At 39.2% G+C, this 18,440-nt stretch overlaps 1 protein-coding gene across 2 annotated transcripts in view; it reads right to left on the bottom strand.

Moving 5' to 3' along the window:
* LOC149798553 (uncharacterized) overlaps positions 1–18,440 on the bottom strand; it is a 54,404-nt gene that overhangs the window by 17,217 nt on the left and 18,747 nt on the right. Inside the window, exon 4 of one of the 2 annotated variants that reach the window (XR_016420989.1) lies at positions 14,200–14,400. The exons of the other annotated variant lie outside the window; for it this stretch is intronic. The gene's annotated coding sequence lies outside the window, so the exon portion shown is untranslated. The remainder of the gene's footprint in view (positions 1–14,199; positions 14,401–18,440) is intronic. 2 annotated transcript variants of the gene reach the window in all.

Raw genomic sequence — 18,440 nt, 5'->3', positions numbered from 1 at the left:
AGCTACAAAATGTGGAAATCCCCAAGTCGATATTTATAGTCTCAAAATTTCAAGCGTCAGTGACGTCACTGTACTGAACACTAGGGGATAAATGGCAACATTGTTGCAAGTGGCTGACCTGAATACGCGCTACTGTAGGTAGGTAGGTAGAGTGTATCTGATAGGGATAAAGTGAGTTTTATAGGGACAAACAGAGACCAATACACACACACACACACACACACACACACACACACAACATACGCGCGCAGACACACACACACACACACACACACACACACTATAAAATGGATAAAATTAGTAACTACTTACAATATCAACTTCTGTGACGATCGTGGATAAATACCTATGTATCTATAATCAGCTGAAATTCCTATGAAATCCCACTATCTATTTATAGCTCCAACTTGTGGGTTTTTCCTTTGGAAAATCCCACTATCTTTTTATAGCCTCAGCTTGAGTGACGTTCCTGTTTATGAATTCTAGTATATATTTATAGCTACAAAATGTGGAAATCCCCAAGTCGATCTTTATAGTCTCAAAATTTCAAGCGTCAGTGACGTCACTGTACTGAACACTAGGGATAAACGGCAACAGTGTTGCAAGTGGCTGACCTGAATACGCGCTACTGTAGGTAGGTAGGTAGAGTGTATCTGATAGGGATAAAGTGAGTTTTATAGGGACAAACAGAGACCAATACACACACACACACACACACACACACACGCGCGCGCGCGCAGACACACTCACACACACACACAGAGGGAAGAGGAAAAAACAAACCCCAAATATACTATCAACACAGAAGGGAGATAATACAAACCCCAAATAAACTATCCACACAAACGTACGCGAACACATACAAACCCGAAATATACTATCAACACAGAAGGGAGATAATACAAACCCCAAATAAACTATCCACACAAACGTACGCGAACGCATACAAACCCAAAATATACTATCCACACAACGTCGCTAACGCATACAAACTCCAAATATGCTATCCACACTCGGGAGGAAGAAGAAAAAACAACCAAATATACGATCTACACAACGTACGCGAACACACACACACACACACACACACACACACACACAGAGGGAAGAGGAAAAAACAAACCCCAAATATACTATCAACACAGAAGGGAGATAATACAAACCCCAAATAAACTATCCACACAAATGTACGCTAACGCATACAAACCCGAAATATACTATCAACACAGAAGGGAGATAATACAAACCCCAAATAAACTATCCACACAAACGTACGCGAACGCATACAAACCCCAAATATACTATCAACACAGAAGGAGATAATACAAACCCCAAATAAACTATCCACACAAACGTACGCGAACGCATACAAACACAAAATATACTATCCACACAACGTCGCTAACGCATACAAACTCCAAATATGCTATCCACACTCGGGAGGAAGAAGAAAAAACAACCAAATATACGATCTACACAACGTACGCGAACACACACACACACACACACACACACACACATACACACACACACACACACAGAGGGAAGAGGAAAAAACAAACCCCAAATATACTATCAACACAGAAGGGAGATAATACAAACCCCAAATAAACTATCCACACAAACGTACGCGAACGCATACAAACCCCAAATATACTATCAACACAGAAGGGAGATAATACAAACCCCAAATAAACTATCCACACAAACGTACGCGAACGCATACAAACCCCAAATACACTATCAACACAGAAGGGAGATAATACAAACCCCAAATAAACTATCCACACAAACGTACGCGAACGCATACAAACCCCAAATATACTGTCCACACAACGTCGCTAACGCATACAAACCGCAAATATACTATCCACACTCGGGAGGAAGAAGAAGAAAAACAACCAAATATGCGATCTACACAACGTACGCGAACACACACACACACACACACACACACACACACACACACACGCACGCACACCACAGAGGGAAGAAGAAGAAAACCATTATACACTATCCACACGCAGTGAAGAAATAACCCTTTATATATATACTATCAACAGAGAGTGAAGAAAATAACCCATTATATTCCATCAACACAGAGTGAAGAAGAAAAAGTTTTCTGAAAGCACCTAAGCCCTCACCTGCAATGACCAACTCTGCCAAACACCTACACCACACCCACCCCCACTCCCAACACTACAAAACCCATTTAACCCGTTATTTTATGGCATCAGTGTGTGATTTAGGAAACATCAAGACACAAAATGATGGACGAATAGACTGACTATTGTTTACGGACTTGCATGCCTAAAGAGCGTGCGTGAAGGAAAACATCCTTCCATTTCAATTCTAACTAAAACATGATCCAGAGGGATAGAGAGAGGTGAAAGAGCAGTTTCATAAAGTGTGAGTAAAAACAAAACACGCCATCCTTATTATACAATGTCAAGACCAAGAGACACTTACGTTTTCTTTCTGGTCTATTCTCTTTTAGAAGGTAGTATGAAATTTCACATCAGGGCCAACGCATCGGCTCACATTGTCAATTTTTCCATTTCCATGTTTTTACTGGCACAAGTTCTTCATCATCTTCAATTTCTTCTTCTTCTGAATCCCTCTTCTCTGTTTCGTCTTGTTTTTGTTTCTTCTCTTTTCTCGTAGGGCACTCTGAATTCCAGTGTCCTTTCTCCTGACAACGATATTAGGTATCTTGACTTTTGTCTCTCTTTCTTAGACGAAGCAGGTATTCTGGAGACAAATACCCATTTACCTTTGCAGATATAGCAAACTTCATTAGCACTTACACACTTTCGTATGACTCTCATCAAATCAACGACCAAAAGAGTAAGTTTTGTTGCCACTTTCGCATGTGAATTATGCTTTCGTATGACTTTTAGCAAATATTTGACCAGCAGGTCGATCTGTGCTGACTCTTCCATCTTCTTGATCGTTTGAGAGCGGAATGAATACTCTGACGCTAAGACATTCTCCTTATATACATGGACCTGCTGCGTATGAAACCTAGTCAAATGTAATTTTGCAATAAGATGAAACGATTTCATTGAGGAAGTAAAAAGCAATGATGTACCGTATCGCCTCACAAAACCTGAAGTTTTAGTTCAAATCCGTGTCAGCGATTTCGAAGACGACATAACTGAGCTTTAATCAATGCTCGCCAATTATGCCACAAAACCACGAGTCCTGATTCACGCCAAAAGAAATTTCGTTCGGTCCATAAAAAATAGTATCACATCTGAGAAACGCAAAAACGAACTTCCAGAAAACTGAGAACGACGGCTTACACCTACAACGTAAATGTGTGAGTTCAAGTAGTGCGTAAAACTTAGTCAAATTAGATTTTTATAGTCAAGACGAAACGATCTCTTTTCGAACAAGAAAGCAGACACCAAGCGACAATGGCGATCCGTGTCACACAACACTTTTCAAAATGTATATTATCAGAGGTTTGTTCTAGCGATCTGCACGGTTAAATTAAATGTTGATGTATTTTGCAATAAGACGGACACAATTTCCATGGGATCGCCCATGGTACGATTGTTCGTGCATTAGTTTAATTTTTAAAAATATTTTTTTATATAAATCGCCTATAGGATAGACCCAGTAAAGCATGGCCATTCTCGTCACTGTCTGAATAGCTACTCAAGTCAATTCGAAGCGAACGCGGTAAGAAAATAAGTATAGCCAATGAAATGGCTTACAACGGGTGATGCATTGTTTTGTTCTAGGGCTGTGTGGCATAATAATCCCTATGTTCTTGCGTTGTTACCATTACAGTGCAGACAGACTGAAATGTGAACTTACAAGCCCTCTTTGTGTGTGTTGTACCATTTCCTCTTACCACATCAAAATACTGAGCGTCACAGTATTGGTTCGCGTTTTCAAGCTGACCATTTTTTTATATCTCACTTAAACATTTCGACATAAACACTCACATCGGTAGAGTCAGAACAGACGTGTTACAGTATTGAGGGGCATGTTATCTTTTCTTTTTCAAACTAATAAATTTGGGGTTTGTATGAAGTAAAGAACCGAAAGTACAGTGAAACTCAAGGATGATGACCCAATCTGTCTGTCTATTGATGCGTGTATTTACTTAAGAAGAAATATGACCTCTAAAACACAAAGAGATACGGCAAGCATGATTAGATTAAACACAACGATGTTTTCCTTCACGCCCGTGTAATTTAGAGTTTCAATCGTCTTTGAAGACAAACTTGGTCTCCTTTTGTAGGGCTTGAAATAATAAAAAAAACTGAAAAATCTTAAGCACTTTGCTATAGATAATTTCATCAACAGACCAAACAACATAAATACCGTTACAACAATAGAAAGCCTTAAATCTTCTATCAAAAAGAAATGCATGAAAAAAATTAAAGATTAACGATAACTAACCAATGAAACCGAATTTAACAAAGGCAATAACATGTGAAGAAATGCCTCTCACTTTGGAAAGGTAGGCGAATGTACTCTGTCATGCACCGTCAACTTGAAAAAAATTATAAACAGAGAGAAACCTGAATTCAAAATTCAGTTGTTTCTTTTTCTTCAAAATTATTTCGTTTCTTTTTTCTTTTTTCTTTTTTTGGAACAAATCTAAGCACTAATATAGAGTGGAAAAGGGAAAATGCACATACAAGCTTTGATATTTCTGAAAAAAGGAGGGGATATTCCTAACGTTCATAACCACCTATATATGCTTGGACTTGTCTGTGACTTATCCACAAAACAAGATATACATATTTCTGGTCAAGCTGCAAGTGTGTGCGTGTTTTTGAAAATGGTAAAAATTGGATATACAATTTTCTCGTCACACAATCATAAAGTGAAGAGTCTGTGCAAGTGTCAAAAGCCAAAGTCATATAAGTTTTGTATTTTGTACGGCTTGTAAAGATTTCTACTTTAGAAAATGTGAAGTATCACAAGTTATTATCACAAACAGAAGTGGAACATAGGGGCTTGCAAGAAAGAAAATAACCCAGACAGTTGGTGTCATCAAGAGTGCTAGAGACGGTACCCGAACTTGCTTGCCTGCTTACTTGAATTAAAGTGATTTTCGCTCTAATGGAGCATGTATCACTGGTTTAATAACGCACCGCGTGATTTTTAATTACTCCTGGGGAAGGAAAGAGAGCCTCATCCCCCAGGCTTTTATGTACTCACAGACTATTTTTAAATTTAGCCACTCAGGTGTAGGACTAACTAGTCCTTAACAACCTGACTGAAAGACTTTAAACATGAGTGGGAATTGTCTCACCACACACTCATTTTTCTGTCCGAGCGTGGTAAAGGAGAAAAAAGGTGCTCAGCAAGACAGCCATGGATGTTAAGTACTCACCAAAACGCTAGCCCGTACTTATTTCAAATCAAGTCCCGTTTTTGCTAATGGACAATAAAAGGTACCAATAATGTGTTAACCACCTGTGCAATTAGTTCAAATCTAACGAGTCTGTTAAATGTCCTACTTCCTAACATATCTGTCTAATATTAGTACTTAGTGTACATAAAAATAGCCATACTGATCTTATTTTAAATTATTATGTCTAAGCGACATATACCAGTTTGGTCACTGTTAGGTTTAAAAAGTTAAGTTTGTTGTGGTGTTCCAATGGGTCAAGTTTGTTTCGAGAATAGTTTAGTCAAGGAGGGATACCAAGCCAAATATGGTTCCCTATTTAATAAAAAGCAATCTTTTGGAGCCCTAAAAAAAGTCTGTTTTTTCTGTTAGAAGGTAACACGTTTCTCTTTTGCTTTCACGTTCTTTCCCGCACTCCTAGTCTCATGATTCTTGATATCAGGAAATGCGTAGCCATGATGGGCGGTAATGTAAGCAGCGGTTTCTACCAGTTGACTGAGGGGGTATCCAGTGTAGGCTTGTCTGTAGAATTGGGGAAGAACTCTGACCCCTAATCCCCATTGAGAAGGTCTTGGTTTAAAGGTGTCTAGAGATTTGTAGGCAACGTATTGTATGGCTGTAATAAACTGCCCTGCTATGTTGACGTCATACAATGCTTGATCTAGTCCCATTTCGGTGTACTTCTCAACGAGGGTCAGCGTCCCCCTCCTCCTCAACCGCCTCAATTTCCTCTTCTGGTTCTGATACTAATTCTTCAGTTGAGGTAGATAGTTTCAAATCCGCTGCTATGGTGTCTGTCGCTGTTATTGTTGTTGTAGTTGTTCTTTCAGCTGAGATTGCCTGTAGTATCGGAGTGAGAAAAGAACGTAGTGCCTCCGATAATTACATTTGAGTTTGCCATACCGTTTGTGTAACATAATTGGACCTTTGTTTTGCCACCACTCTTTCCGGGACGGGTTGTTTGTTAGGTATAGTCGGCTGTTGACTAGCTGTTATTTGTGTTCTCGAGGTGGGTGGAGTGCTAACTGGCTAGGTCTGCATTTCTTGCTCCCGCTGCTGTTGCGTATATTTCTTCCCTCCACACCGAGTTCTGGACCTAATTCTTTAAATTTCGTTGTACCCGAACTTACATTATCCATATTATCACCAACAAAAGAAAACAAAACGCACAGACCTAAAAGAAACACTCATTCACTTTTTACAGAACATTACTATTTTTAAAATTTTGATAAGCGACGGAAACGAACAACTTAGAGTCACACTTTCTAACCAAGATAAAGAAATCATGTGCTGATAGACTCACTTCTGTATTTTTTCTTCTAACTGACTAACGTATCATAGGCAATGGAATGTTATTTCTTTTCGAGAGTATGGGGTAGCCCTGAAATTTTTTTTGGGGAAGTTGAAGCTATGGCGATCGCTTAGGTTATAAGATGACGGCCTCCTCTGACGACAGGCTTTCTCGCAGGATAAGGTCTGCTTCTTCGGAAAGAGAAGAAGAACTCTTTGGTGTCGATACCACTGAATACAAAGCCTCTGTCAGGTTCATGCTGCTGCTGCTGTTGCTGCTCTCTCTGCTGTTTATGAAGTCTGTACTTCTCCGTCCATTCTTCTTTCTCCTTCTTGAATTCCTCCTTGAAGAGCTCTTCTTTCAGGTCTTCAGTGACTTTCAACATTATGATATTGTCTATCTCTTCAGGTCTCGGTATCAGAAGATGTGCTCAACATAAGCCAAGTTGAACGAAGCCTATGTGAATTTGCATAGGGTCATGACAAGTCTGATAGCTTCAACTTCCCAAAAAAAATTTTCAGGGCTACCCCATACTCTCGAAAAGAAATAACATTCCATTGCCTATGATACGTTAGTCAGTTAGAAGAAAAAATACAGAAGTGAGTCTATCAGCACATGATTTCTTTATCTTGGTTAGAAAGTGTGACTCTAAGTTGTTCGTTTCCGTCGCTTATCAAAATTTTAAAAATAGTAATGTTCTGTAAAAAGTGAATGAGTGTTTCTTTTAGGTCTGTGCGTTTTGTTTTCTTTTGTTGGTGATAATATGGATAATGTAAGTTCGGGTACAACGAAATTTAAAGAATTAGGTCCAGAACTCGGTGTGGAGGGAAGAAATATACGCAACAGCAGCGGGAGCAAGAAATGCAGACCTAGCCAGTTAGCACTCCACCCACCTCGAGAACACAAATAACAGCTAGTCAACAGCCGACTATACCTAACAAACAACCCGTCCCGGAAAGAGTGGTGGCAAAACAAAGGTCCAGTTATGTTACACAAACGGTATGGCAAACTCAAATGTAATTATCGGAGGCACTACGTTCTTTTCTCACTCCGATACTACAGGCAATCTCAGCTGAAAGAACAACTACAACAACAATAACAGCGACAGACACCATAGCAGCGGATTTGAAACTATCTACCTCAACTGAAGAATTAGTATCAAAACCAGAAGAGGAAATTGAGGCGGTTGAGGAGGAGAGGGACGCTGACCCTCGTTGAGAAGTACACCGAAATGGGACTAGATCAAGCATTGTATGACGTCAACATAGCAGGGCAGTTTATTACAGCCATACAATACGTTGCCTACAAATCTCTAGACACCTTTAAACCAAGACCTTCTCAATGGGGATTAGGGGTCAGAGTTCTTCCCCAATTCTACAGACAAGCCTACACTGGATACCCCCTCAGTCAACTGGTAGAAACCGCTGCTTACATTACCGCCCATCATGGCTACGCATTTCCTGATATCAAGAATCATGAGACTAGGAGTGCGGGAAAGAACGTGAAAGCAAAAGAGAGACGTGTTACCTTCTAACAGAAAAAACAGACTTTTTTTAGGGCTCCAAAAGATTGCTTTTTATTAAATAGGGAACCATATTTGGCTTGGTATCCCTCCTTGACTAAACTATTCTCGAAACAAACTTGACCCATTGGAACACCACAACAAACTTAACTTTTTAAACCTAACAGTGACCAAACTGGTATATGTCGCTTAGACATAATAATTTAAAATAAGATCAGTATGGCTATTTTTATGTACACTAAGTACTAATATTAGACAGATATGTTAGGAAGTAGGACATTTAACAGACTCGTTAGATTTGAACTAATTGCACAGGTGGTTAACACATTATTGGTACCTTTTATTGTCCATTAGCAAAAACGGGACTTGATTTGAAATAAGTACGGGCTAGCGTTTTGGTGAGTACTTAACATCCATGGCTGTCTTGCTGAGCACCTTTTTTCTCCTTTACCACGCTCGGACAGAAAAATGAGTGTGTGGTGAGACAATTCCCACTCATGTTTAAAGTCTTTCAGTCAGGTTGTTAAGGACTAGTTAGTCCTACACCTGAGTGGCTAAATTTAAAAATAGTCTGTGAGTACATAAAAGCCTGGGGGATGAGGCTCTCTTTCCTTCCCCAGGAGTAATTAAAAATCACGCGGTGCGTTATTAAACCAGTGATACATGCTCCATTAGAGCGAAAATCACTTTAATTCAAGTAAGCAGGCAAGCAAGTTCGGGTACCGTCTCTAGCACTCTTGATGACACCAACTGTCTGGGTTATTTTCTTTCTTGCAAGCCCCTATGTTCCACTTCTGTTTGTGATAATAACTTGTGATACTTCACATTTTCTAAAGTAGAAATCTTTACAAGCCGTACAAAATACAAAACTTATATGACTTTGGCTTTTGACACTTGCACAGACTCTTCACTTTATGATTGTGTGACGAGAAAATTGTATATCCAATTTTTACCATTTTCAAAAACACGCACACACTTGCAGCTTGACCAGAAATATGTATATCTTGTTTTGTGGATAAGTCACAGACAAGTCCAAGCATATATAGGTGGTTATGAACGTTAGGAATATCCCCTCCTTTTTTCAGAAATATCAAAGCTTGTATGTGCATTTTCCCTTTTCCACTCTATATTAGTGCTTAGATTTGTTCCAAAAAAAGAAAAAAGAAAAAAGAAACGAAATAATTTTGAAGAAAAAGAAACAACTGAATTTTGAATTCAGGTTTCTCTCTGTTTATAATTTTTTTCAAGTTGACGGTGCATGACAGAGTACATTCGCCTACCTTTCCAAAGTGAGAGGCATTTCTTCACATGTCATTGCCTTTGTTAAATTCGGTTTCATTGGTTAGTTATCGTTAATCTTTAATTTTTTTCATGCATTTCTTTTTGATAGAAGATTTAAGGCTTTCTATTGTTGTAACGGTATTTATGTTGTTTGGTCTGTTGATGAAATTATCTATAGCAAAGTGCTTAAGATTTTTCAGTTTTTTTTATTATTTCAAGCCCTACAAAAGGAGACCAAGTTTGTCTTCAAAGACGATTGAAACTCTAAATTACACGGGCGTGAAGGAAAACATCGTTGTGTTTAATCTAATCATGCTTGCCGTATCTCTTTGTGTTTTAGAGGTCATATTTCTTCTTAAGTAAATACACGCATCAATAGACAGACAGATTGGGTCATCATCCTTGAGTTTCACTGTACTTTCGGTTCTTTACTTCATACAAACCCCAAATTTATTAGTTTGAAAAAGAAAAGATAACATGCCCCTCAATACTGTAACACGTCTGTTCTGACTCTACCGATGTGAGTGTTTATGTCGAAATGTTTAAGTGAGATATAAAAAAATGGTCAGCTTGAAAACGCGAACCAATACTGTGACGCTCAGTATTTTGATGTGGTAAGAGGAAATGGTACAACACACACAAAGAGGGCTTGTAAGTTCACATTTCAGTCTGTCTGCACTGTAATGGTAACAACGCAAGAACATAGGGATTATTATGCCACACAGCCCTAGAACAAAACAATGCATCACCCGTTGTAAGCCATTTCATTGGCTATACTTATTTTCTTACCGCGTTCGCTTCGAATTGACTTGAGTAGCTATTCAGACAGTGACGAGAATGGCCATGCTTTACTGGGTCTATCCTATAGGCGATTTATATAAAAAAATATTTTTAAAAATTAAACTAATGCACGAACAATCGTACCATGGGCGATCCCATGGAAATTGTGTCCGTCTTATTGCAAAATACATCAACATTTAATTTAACCGTGCAGATCGCTAGAACAAACCTCTGATAATATACATTTTGAAAAGTGTTGTGTGACACGGATAGCCATTGTCGCTTGGTGTCTGCTTTCTTGTTCGAAAAGAGATCGTTTCGTCTTGACTATAAAAATCTAATTTGACTAAGTTTTACGCACTACTTGAACTCACACATTTACGTTGTAGGTGTAAGCCGTCGTTCTCAGTTTTCTGGAAGTTCGTTTTTGCGTTTCTCAGATGTGATACTATTTTTTATGGACCGAACGAAATTTCTTTTGGCGTGAATCAGGACTCGTGGTTTTGTGGCATAATTGGCGAGCATTGATTAAAGCTCAGTTATGTCGTCTTCGAAATCGCTGACACGGATTTGAACTAAAACTTCAGGTTTTGTGAGGCGATACGGTACATCATTGCTTTTTACTTCCTCAATGAAATCGTTTCATCTTATTGCAAAATTACATTTGACTAGGTTTCATACGCAGCAGGTCCATGTATATAAGGAGAGTGTCTTAGCGTCAGAGTATTCATTCCGCTCTCAAACGATCAAGAAGATGGAAGAGTCAGCACAGATCGACCTGCTGGTCAAATATTTGCTAAAAGTCATACGAAAGCATAATTCACATGCGTGGTGTGCGTGTGTGTGTGTGTGTGTGTGTGTGTGTTCGCGTACGTTGTGTAGATCGCATATTTGGTTGTTTTTCTTCTTCTTCCTCCCGAGTGTGGATAGTATATTTGCGGTTTGTATGCGTTAGCGACGTTGTGTGGACAGTATATTTGGGGTTTGTATGCGTTCGCGTACGTTTGTGTGGATAGTTTATTTGGGGTTTGTATTATCTCCCTTCTGTGTTGATAGTGTATTTGGGGTTTGTATGCGTTCGCGTACGTTTGTGTGGATAGTTTATTTGGGGTTTGTATTATCTCCCTTCTGTGTTGATAGTGTATTTGGGGTTTGTATGCGTTCGCGTACGTTTGTGTGGATAGTTTATTTGGGGTTTGTATTATCTCCCTTCTGTGTTGATAGTATATTTGGGGTTTGTTTTTTCCTCTTCCCTCTGTGTGTGTGTGTGTGTGTGTGTGTGTTCGCGTACGTTGTGTAGATCGTATATTTGGTTGTTTTTTCTTCTTCCTCCCGAGTGTGGATAGCATATTTGGAGTTTGTATGCGTTAGCGACGTTGTGTGGATAGTATATATATTTTGGGTTTGTATGCGTTCGCGTACGTTTGTGTGGATAGTTTATTTGGGGTTTGTATTATCTACTTCTGTGTTGATAGTATGTTTGGGGTTTGTTTTTTCCTCTTCCCTCTGTGTGTGTGTGTGTGTGTGTGTGTGTGTGTGTGTGTGTTCGCGTACGTTGTGTAGATCGTATATTTGGTTGTTTTTTCTTCTTCCTCCCGAGTGTGGATAGCATATTTGGAGTTTGTATGCGTTAGCGACGTTGTGTGGATAGTATATTTTGGGTTTGTATGCGTTCGCGTACGTTTGTGTGGATAGTTTATTTGGGGTTTGTATTATCTCCCTTCTGTGTTGATAGTATATTTGGGGTTTGTATGCGTTCGCGTACGTTTGTGTGGATAGTTTATTTGGGGTTTGTATTATCTCCCTTCTGTGTTGATAGTATATTTGGGGTTTGTTTTTTCCTCTTCCCTCTGTGTGTGTGTGTGTGTGTGTGTGTGTGTGTATGTGTGTGTGTTCGCGTACGTTGTGTAGATCGTATATTTGGTTGTTCTTTTTTTCTTCCTCCCGAGTGTGGATAGTATATTTGGGGTTTGTTTTTTCCTCTTCCCTCTGTGTGTGTGTGTGAGTGTGTCTGCGCGCGTATGTTGTGTGTGTGTGTGTGTGTGTATTGGTCTCTGTTTGTCCCTATAAAACTCACTTTATCCCTATCAGATACACTCTACCTACCTACCTACAGTAGCGCGTATTCAGGTCAGCCACTTGCAACACTGTTGCCGTTTATCCCTAGTGTTCAGTACAGTGACGTCACTGACGCTGGAAATTTTGAGACTATAAATATCGACTTGGGGATTTCCACATTTTGTAGCTATAAATATATACTAGAATTCATAGACAGGAACGTCACTCAAGCTGAGGCTATAAAAAGATAGTGGGATTTTCCAAAGGAAAAACCCACAAGTTGGAGCTATAAATAGATAGTGGGATTTCATAGGAATTTCAGCTGATTATAGATACATAGGTATTTATCCACGATCGTCACAGAAGTTGATATTGTAAGTAGTTACTAATTTTATCGATTTTATAGTGTGTGTGTGTGTGTGTGTGTGAGTGTGTCTGCGCGCGTATGTTGTGTGTGTGTGTGTGTGTGTGTGTGTGTGTTTGTCTCTGTTTGTCCCTATAAAACTCACTTTATCCCTATCAGATACACTCTACCTACCTACCTACAGTAGCGCGTATTCAGGTCAGCCACTTGCAACACTGTTGCCATTTATCCCCTAGTGTTCAGTACAGTGACGTCACTGACGCTTGAAATTTTGAGACTATAAATATCGACTTGGGGATTTCCACATTTTGTAGCTATACATATATACTAGAATTCATAAACAGGAACGTCACTCAGGCTGAGGCTATAAAAAGATAGTGGGATTTTCCAAAGGAAAAACCCACAAGTTGGAGCTATAAATAGATAGTGGGATTTCATAGGAATTTCAGCTGATTATAGATACATCGGTATTTATCCACGATCGTCACAGAAGTTGATATTGTAAGTAGTTACTAATTTTATCCATTTTAGTCTAAACCATTGTAACTTAATTTTCGGGGATATGTTTATTTTCCTTTAAATTCTGGGACAATTTCGTCATTTTAGCTTTACTTTTAGTCACATCCATTTTGTCGTTGAGCATTTCCTTGATTATAGCTATTTATAGCATCATTACAATTATGCAAATTTTTGAACACCCCAGCAAGATTTCAGGTCTTGGTAATGCTTTATATATAAATCTCACGCTTGTACTAGTGTATGTATGTTTCTGTCTCTGTTGTGTTTGACCCTCTACCATCATTGTCCCTAGACAATCCCACCATATTCAATTCCCCTTGGCGCTATACAGACCCACCATGTTCCATTTCCATATGTTAAATTCCCCTAGTCCCTAGATAGACCCACACTTTATTCCCCCATGTTGAATTCCCCTTGTCCCTAGACAAGCCCAAACTCTATTCCTCATGTTAATTTCCTTTGTCCCTAGACAGACCCAAACTCTATGTTAAATTCCCATTGTCCCTAAAGTGGCCCAGCGTTTTTCTCCATGTTAAATTTCCATTGTCCCTAAAGTGGCCCAGGGGTGTTTTTAATGCTAAGTCCCATTGTCCCTAATGTGGCCCCATTTACTACTTGTACATAATGATATCTTGACCAGTGCTGACGAAATTTTATGTTAATCCTATTTAGGCGAATGAATGCTTTTTCCTTCCAGAAAGACTTCAAAGTCAATATCCTTTCAAACTCTATAATTCTTGTTACATTTCATAAAATCGAAGTAGTGATTTACTAAACGAACCTAGAAACACTCGTTATTAAAACTGTATGTTAAATGATTTTGAAAATCAGTTATTACACATTATAATTTCATTTGTGAAACAGATATACTTTTTGCAACTGATAATAAACCATTTCGCAGATAAGTATCTGAAGTAACTTTTCGTAACGTTTCGCAACTTTTCGCAATTTTCGTAACTTTTCGCAACTGTTCGTAACTTTTCGCACTTTTCGCATTTTAGTCATACCCATTATTTTATGCGCAAAATCGGATGCCAATTAGTCTGGTTCCCTCAATCGTACGTTGTCTGGTTTCCGGATTCGTATGCTCCGCTGTACAAAGTCACTTGAACACCGACGTCATATAATAATAATAATAATAATAATGAGGACTTTGTATAGCACCAAATGTTTAGAAGCTCTAAGGGCCTTACAACATTAGACAACACCTATAAGATAATAAAAAAACATATAATGATATGATTACAAAAACAAACACCATGAAATTAGACAACATTTATATATAAAAATAAAAAAAAATAAAAAAAAAAGATGCTGAGATTATTTAAGGTAGAAAACATTATTAGGTCTTTAAGTTTGTCATTGCAGTCGAAATAAGTGAGTTTTGAGAGCCCTCTTGAATGTGATTACTGTGTCTTTGTGTCTAAGTTCAGTGGGTAATTCATTCTACGTTGCTGGGCCCTGGTATGTAAAAGAACGCTGTCCACACGACTTTGTTTTCTTTGTGGGAATAATGAGTATACGATTGTCAGAAGAGGAGCGTAAGTATCTGGCTGGTGTGTACACATGCATGAGGTCGGATAGGTATGTTGGACTAGAGTCCGACAGTGAAACGTAGCACAGAGAACAAATTTTGTGTTTGATTCTGGATCGAATGGATAGCCAGTGTAGGGTACAGAGCAGCGGAAAAGGTGTGCTCTAATCGTGGTACTCTAAGTATGATCCGAGCAGCCGTGTTATGAACCTTTTGAAGTTTCTGGAGCAGATATTGAGATGAACCAGACAGAATTGAGTTACAATAGTCCAGTCTTGAAAGTACTAATGAACACACAAGTGTTTAGTGGCACCAACTGTAAAATATTTGCCAACTGAGCTGATGTGTCTCAGCTCAAGATATGCAGCCTTGCATATGTTCATGACATGTTGGTGCAATGTGAGAGTACTGTCCAGAGTAACACCTAGGTTTCGTACTGATTGTGTGAATATAATGTTGGTTTTGCTGATATTTAGTGTTTGAGTAAAGGATGTGAATGAGAAAGTCTTTGCGTTGTGATCAGAATGGCCTATTCTCTTTAAGATTCCATATTTTACCTATTTTCTTTAAGATTCCATATTTCTAGGGTCCACAATGAAATAACAATTTCTGTCGATCATATTTTGTACTGTTACCGTTAAGAGTTTATTTACAGTTTAACTGAGATTTATTGTTCATTTTATTTTGTTGTTGTTGTTGTTGTCGTAGGTTTAACGCATTCTTTCAGCACACGATAGGCTATACACTGCGGTCAGTATTAACGGTGGAGGAAGAACCCGGGAAAACCCCGGAAAGAAACACCGACCCACGAGAAGCTACTGGCAAGCTTTCTCACGTACCCACATTGGCCGAATCCGAGACTCGAACCCACGCAGACAGAGGTGAGATGGTAGTTTTGCCCGTCACCCGTGCTGGGGTATAGGCCACCCACAAAAGATCGCCAGAGGCTTCTGTCCTGTGCCATCCCTTCAAGCTGACTCCAGGTGTGACCCATCTTAGTGATGTACGCCTCAAGGTCGCGTCGCCAGGTGTTTCTTGGTCGTCCCCTTCTACGCTTGCCTTGAGGATTCCATTTCAATGCCTGTTTGGTAATATTGGTTGGCGGCTTACGTAGGGTGTGTCCTATCCAACCCCAACTTCTCTTCTTGATCTCGTCCTCTACTGGAAGTTGGAAGGTTCTCTGTCACAGGATGGTGTCGCTGATTTTGTCTGGCCAGCGGATCTGAAGAATTCTTCTTAGGCAGCTGTTGATGAAGGTCTGAACTCTCTTTACGGTCGACTTGGTGGTTTTTCAGGTCTCTGCTCCATACAGTAGGAATGACTTCACATTGGAGTTGAACAGTCTCATCTTGGTAGTTAAGGAAATTTCATTGGAGCTCCAGATACTCTTGAGCTCTATGAAAGCTGCTCTCGCCTTTCCGATCCTAGCTTTGACATCTGCATCTGTGTCACCCTGCTGGTTGATAATGCTGCCCAGGTACTCGAAGGACTCCACCTCTTCCAGTGGACTTCCCTGCAGTGTGACTGGGTTGTTACTGCCATAATTGATCTTGAGGATCTTGGTCTTGTCTTTGTGGATGTTGAGACCAATCTGTGCTGATGTGGCTGCCAGTATGTCGGTCTTGTCCTGCATTTGCTGCTGACTATGGGGCAAAAGTGCTAGGTCATCGGCAAAATCCAGGTCCTCAAGTTGACTCCACAATGTCCACTGGATCCCATTTCTCCGCCCATTGCTGGACGTCTTCATAATCCAGTCGATGGCGAGAAGGAAGAGAAACGGCGACAGCAAGCAGCCTTGCCTCACGCCAGTCTGCACTAGGAAGTTGTCTGTGTACTGTCCTGCATGAATGACTCTGCAGGACATTTCGTTGTAAGTGTTCTTGATCATGTTCACCAGCTTGGTTGGGATGCCATAGTGGCGAAGAAGTTTCCAGAGTGTCTGTCTGTCCACGCTGTCGAATGCCTTCTCATAATGGACACAGTTGATGTAGAGTGAAGAATTCCACTCCAACGATTGCTCGACTATGATGCAAAGAGTAGCTTTTTGGTCCGTACACGATCTGTTCTGCCGGAAGCCCGCTTGTTCATCTCGTAACTGTGGGTCGACAGCCTCCTTCATCCTCTCCAAGAGGACCCGGTTGAAGACTTTCCCTGGTACTGATAAGAGTGTGATTCCTCTGTAGTTGGAGCAGTTGCTGAGGTCGTCTGTCTTTTGGATCTTGATGAGGTGTCCCTCCTTCCAGTCATTCGGTATTTCTTCTTCCTCCCAGATCTTCTCAAAGAGGTGGTATATCATTTCCACTGAAGCATCTAAGTCTGCAGCCCCCTACAGTGTGCGTAACTTTGTATGTTATCGTTAATGACTCATAGATTTCATTTCCGACATGGATGTCAACTGAAGACGATAGTCAGTTTCGATATTGTGATAGTCATCACATAATGCCATTTGTCCTGCAAGTGCATGTGATGTCTTTTTGTTATATTGGACATTTAAAACGCAGCGTGTGTGTTTTTTTTTAAATTCATATTCTTGTAATATCAATCTTTCAATAACTATTAGGATATTTATTGGGAAATTCCCTATTGTTATTCAAAAAAATATGAAAGCACGAGATAGCCATTAATTTATTAGTGCTTTTCATAGTATAGAAGCATAGACTGGACATTAATTCATTTGGCATTTTACAAATGTGTAGAGTCGGGTAATGTGGGTATGTGAGAAAGCTTGCCAGTAGCTTCTTGTGGGTCGGTGGTTCTTCCCGGGGTTATCCCGGGTTCTTCCTCCCCCATTAATACTGGCCGCCATGCATAGCCTATCGTGTGTTGAAAACAGGCGTTAAACCCTACAACAACAACAAGAAATGTGTAGAGACATAACTAACCTTTAACGTTTGATGTATGCAGATTGTTTTAGTATATCAGATACATTTATTTAACGTAACTATATTAACTTGTTAATATATTAATATATTAGCTTTCATACCTTGTAATATTTGTATTTTCATTTGTTTCTACAGTTTTTTACCCTTTTTTGAAAATAGCTCCAGCTCATGAACATAAACAGTAGTTGAACATAATACGACGTGTTGTGTATTGAATACTGTTGATCTCAAAGGATGTGCTAACTGCAATTACTTCCGAGAAAAGGCAGTACGTCATTAATTATATAAGAACTACGGCGGGTGTATTTAGCTGAACATTGTATCATGACGAAATGAACTTAACGAAAGTTTCTTACTTGCATGTAGCACATTAGATTTTACATATAGTTTTTAAAACTGAGTTTTTATTGTAAAGCCTGTAGACAATTGTGATATCTTGCAAGTGTTGATTAACACTAACTAAAATTAGATCAAAACTAGGGATTAAGTCTTATGCTAAATCTGTTTACCCTCGTCGTTTTGTTCGACCTTAAAACATTTAACTGATGTAAAGGAGGTAAGATAATATCGATGAATATATATTTTTCCGAAGTTTCAGGTTTCTGCCTTAATCGTTGATATTTCATGGTTTTCAATGAAAGTATTTCAGTTGTGATCGTATAGCATGCGGAATATATATCTGACTTTCTGGTTGTGTTCCAAGCACAAGGAAAGACTTTCGTGATGGCAAACGTATTTTATAGTTTGGCATCTGTACAATTTCTTATTTACAATATGCAAGATTAATCTAATAGCATGTTTTGTTGTGTGTACTACATTTTATAAGTAGTAA

Source organism: Sinohyriopsis cumingii, chromosome 5 (genome assembly GCF_028554795.1).
Source record: "Sinohyriopsis cumingii isolate HCF-2022 chromosome 5, ASM2855479v2, whole genome shotgun sequence".
NCBI classification, from domain to species: Eukaryota; Metazoa; Mollusca; class Bivalvia; order Unionida; family Unionidae; genus Sinohyriopsis; species Sinohyriopsis cumingii.
Note: the sequence above shows the minus strand (reverse complement) of the source record. Positions and strands in the feature narration are given on the sequence as shown.